The sequence below is a fragment of the Diplotaxodon limnothrissa genome, linkage group LG15, assembly GCF_057381915.1.
Source record: "Diplotaxodon limnothrissa isolate DT_005_m linkage group LG15, D_limnothrissa_male_GT1.1, whole genome shotgun sequence".
NCBI classification, from domain to species: Eukaryota; Metazoa; Chordata; class Actinopteri; order Cichliformes; family Cichlidae; genus Diplotaxodon; species Diplotaxodon limnothrissa.
This window is the reverse complement of record NC_140610.1, coordinates 36,773,995-36,778,231: the sequence shown is the minus strand read 5'-3', so window position 1 is coordinate 36,778,231 and position 4,237 is coordinate 36,773,995. Positions and strand designations below refer to the sequence as shown.

Genomic DNA, 4,237 nt, shown 5'->3' with positions numbered 1-4,237 from the left:
AAGGCAGATGATGTGTGATGACACGCGCACGGCCGCTGTCATCACAGTCATCCCTCAGTTCTTACGCTCTTCACCTTGCTGAGAACACCTCTGCTGCTGGTAGTTAGCTCCGTTGTCTGCCAACTTGAACTTAGCTTAACTGCCCCTGCCGGTGTTAGCCTCCACCGCGCAGTTGGTGCGTAGGCTGCCCACAGAGCGCTAATTTCAAGTTTTCCTGTGCAGTGTTTTGCTTTGCGTTTTGGAATGGACTCCAAACCAAAACGAGCAAAGCAGAAATCTTCTGTTCGCCCCTGTCCTCAGGGTTGCGGTCTCTCTTTGCACGACAGCGACCAGCACGATGCCTGCCCTGTCTGCCTGGGGATCGTCCAGGCTAGGAGAGCATTGACGGAGCCCGAAGCCTATGCGTTTTGTCGCCAGCTCCGGTGCTCGACCCTGGAAAGACGGGTAACATTTGTGGAAAAAGTGCATGACCCTCTCCTTTCTGAGTCTGGAGCCCCGGCTTCGTCAGAGTCCGAAGACGAGGATGATCCGGTCGATGTCCTCCCTAATTAACTGGGCTGACCACATGGAATATGTTGACGGGTTAGCCAGTGACAAGCCGGAACCATGCAGGAGCGCTGTCGGGCTTCAGCCTGGGTTGAAGCCCGCCAGCGCTCCCCAGGAAGACAATGATGTGTTGGACATCGGCCTGGACATCCATGGTTTGTCGGAGCATGAGCAGGAGAGCTCATTGTCAGCCCAATGTGCCGCTGCTGCAGTGCCGGTTGGCCACGATGACACCTCTCTTTTCTCCCTGTTTCGCCGTGCCGCTGAGAAGCTGCAGGTGGACTGGCCCTCTTCTCTGCCAGCTCAGAAGCTGTCACGGTTCGCGGGTTTTTTCCTCCCACCGGAGCCCACAATGGCCAAAAACTGCCTTCCCATGTTCCCAGACTTCATCATGGGACAAACCTCTGTCTACCCGCGTCACTGTGCCCGGCTATTTACAGTACATGGAAATAGACGGCGCCGAGAAGGCTGGCTTAGCTAACTCACCCCCTATGGAGCCGTCTCTGGCTGCTTATCTGGCCCCGTCCCATGACCATGGTGTCGGCAGCCCTGCAACCCTGCCGTCCAAGCACTGCAGAGTCTCAGCTTCGCAGCTGGAGAAGATTTATCGGGCTCAGGCCGGCACTGCTCACGCCATGAGCTCCGTCACCATGCTCCAGACGTACCAGGCGATGTGCCTGGCGGAGCTCGGATTGCTGGTTCCTGATGACATCCCGCTGACACCTCTTTTAACGAGGTCAGAGTCGCCACAGATTACATCCTCCGTGCGTCTCGCTGTGCAGCGCTCTCCCTGGGCAGAGGGATGGCTTCGACAGTAGTGGCGCAGAGACACCTGTGGGTGACCCTCTCTGACGTCCCGGATAGGGACAGAGCTGTATATCTGGACGCACCAGTGTCTGCGGCTGGGTTATTCGGACATTCACTTGAAGCCATTCAGGCTAGATTTGATCTGAAGAAGAAGCATCATCCCCAGACGTCAGGCGAAACCCAAGCCCGCAGCTAGCTCTCACAGGCCTCGCCGTTCCTCTGCTGACTGGCAAGAGACCACTGCTGAAGTGGGTGTGCTGCCAGCGAAAGCACATCCTACGGCCCAAGCTCCACACCAATCGGCCTGGAGCAAAGGCCCACCCTCAGGCCCCCGGCGGGACCCGACGCCCAGGAGGAAGAAGCCTCCTGTGGTTTTGAGTGGAGAAGGGGTCCAGCAGCAGGGAAACGCTGCTTTTACCCCTCTGTTGCCGCCCAAGTTGCTTAAGTTCTGTTCAGGTTGTCAGCCCCAGAAGGCGCTGAACTCTCCTAACACTGTCTCCCAAGCACAAACCCCCTGCACACAAAATGTCTCAGGTTGTAACTCCCTGTTCAGGTGTGTTAAATGTTCAGGTGGCCACATCACGTGTTACCGCTGTTTTTCATTGTTGTGCCCCAGGAAAGGTGCCTCCAACAAAATGTATGAATGTACATGTTCCCATGTTACAATCAATAAAAAGTGTTGTTTATTCTCAAACAATCACAAATGCTCATCCTGCAGGCAGAATGAGCCAGGTCAGGCAGGTGATGCATTCCCCTACAGACACACTGGGGGGTGTCAACGCCCCGCAGACGGTGCTGCAGGTCAGCCGGCTGGCTGCTCACTTCCCTCAGTGGCGCGCTTGCGCCCCCTCTCAGTGGGTGCTACGAACCATTGCCATGGGTTACCGGTTGCAGTTCCGGGTCAAGCCACCTCGTTTCCAGAGAGTCGTAAACACGACTATCGGCACCAAGGCGGCCATGATACTCAGGGAGGAAATAAAGGTTGGTACAACGGTTATTTTGTTGTTCAAAAAACAGGGGGAGGGCTTCGTGCCATCCTCACTCTGCGAGTCTTGAACATGTACCTTTGAATGTACAAGTTCAAGATGCTAACACTCAGAGAGCTCTTGAGTGCAGTCAGCCCGGGAGATTGGTTTGCAACAATCGATCTAACAGATGCTTATTTTCATGTGGCTATACACCTGAAAAACAGACAGTTTCTGAGGTTTCTGCATTCGAGGGCGTAGCCAACGAATACCTGGTGCTGCCGTTTCGGGCTGTCACTCGCTCCTCGCACCTTTCCGAAATGTGCCGAGAAAGCACTAGTGCCCCTCAGAGAGAGAGGCATCTTAGCCTACCTAGACTAAGACGACTAGGCTCTCATAGCTTGCTCCAGAGAGCAGGCGGAGACACAACTGTCACTGGTTCTGTCACACATTCAGACACTGGGGTTCTCTGTGAACTTTCAAAAGAGCTCGCTAATCCAGAGTCAGCAGATTTCTTTCCTCGGTTTGGAAATATGCTCGCTTTCCTGCCACACACGTTTGTCGGAGGACAGAGTGGCCATGTTTCATCACTGCCTCGCTCAGTTTCAGCTGGGACGCAGATTGCATTTCCAGACGATATTACGTTTGTTGGGCATGATGGCATCTATGATCGCCATAGCGCCACTTGGACTGTTAAAAATAAGAGCGTTTCAATCCTGGACTCTCTCTCACCGCCTGTGTGCATCGCGTCACCTCCGGAGGAGGCTGGCGGTAACCACGTCTTGCATGCTAGCTCTCCATCCTTGGCGGGAGCCCAGGCTGCTGCATCAGGGCTCTCGGATTGGGAGAGTGTTGTTTTGCAAGGTGGTGTCCACAGATAATTCCCTAAGAGGGTGGGGAGCGCTGTGCGAGGGTGCATCAGTGAGAGGGATCTGGTCCGCAGCCCAGCGCAAGCTGCACATCAACCACTTAGAGCTGTTAGCAGTGTTCTTAGCTCTCAGACATTTCCGTCCAGTCCTGGAGGGCCAGCATGTCTTAGTCAGGACGGACAATTCAACAGTGGTGTCTTACATAAACAGGCAGGGAGGAACACGCTCTCTCCCCCTGTTGAAGCTGTCTCACTCTCTGCTGTTATGGTGCAGTGTTCATTTTCTGTCTCTAAGAGCCACCCATGTCCCGGGCCACCTGAACCTGGGGCTGGACCTTCTCTCCAGGGGGGGTCCTCTGGTGAAAGAATGGAGGTTACATCCTTTAATAGTGGCTCAGATTTGGGATCTATTTGGCAAGGCTCAAATAGATCTTTTTCCTTCAAGGGTAAATACTCACTGCCCCCTGTTCTTCTCCATAATCGACCATGATGCACCCTTGGGAATGGACGCGCTAGCGCACCAATGGCCAGACGTGCTCCTGTATGCATTTCCCCCAGTGGAAATGATATCTCCAGTTCTAGAGAGAGTGCGTCGGCATTCCCTCACTCTGATTTTAGTGGCCCCTTGGTGGCCCACAAGGTCGTGGTATGCAGAGATAATCAGGCTGCTAGCAGCGAGTCCTTGGTAGCTTCCTCTACGCAGGGACCCCCTCTCTCAGGGAGGAAGAGAAGTGGTTCATCCGCGCCCAGATCTGTGGCACCTTCATGCTTACCTGCTCAGAGGTTAAACTTGATTGCTAAGGGTTTGCCACCTAGTGTGATAGCGACAAATCAGAGCGCTAGGGCCTCATCTACTAGAGGCTTGTACAGTTGCAAATGGCGAGCCTTTGAGCAATGGTGCCAGGACCGCCACACTCTCCCATTTCAGTGCTCTATTGTGGATGTTTTGACATTCCCGCAGGAGCTGCTGGATAAGGGCCTTTCATTTTCGACAATTAAGGTTTATTTAGCAGCTATATCTGCTTGTCATATTGGCTTTGACGGGGTGACA

At 54.1% G+C, this 4,237-nt stretch overlaps 1 pseudogene; it reads left to right on the top strand.

Moving 5' to 3' along the window:
* The first annotated feature begins 466 nt into the window (after nucleotides 1-466).
* Nucleotides 467-3,974, top strand: LOC146617930 (uncharacterized; annotated as a pseudogene).
* Nucleotides 3,975-4,237: the final 263 nt, after the last annotated feature.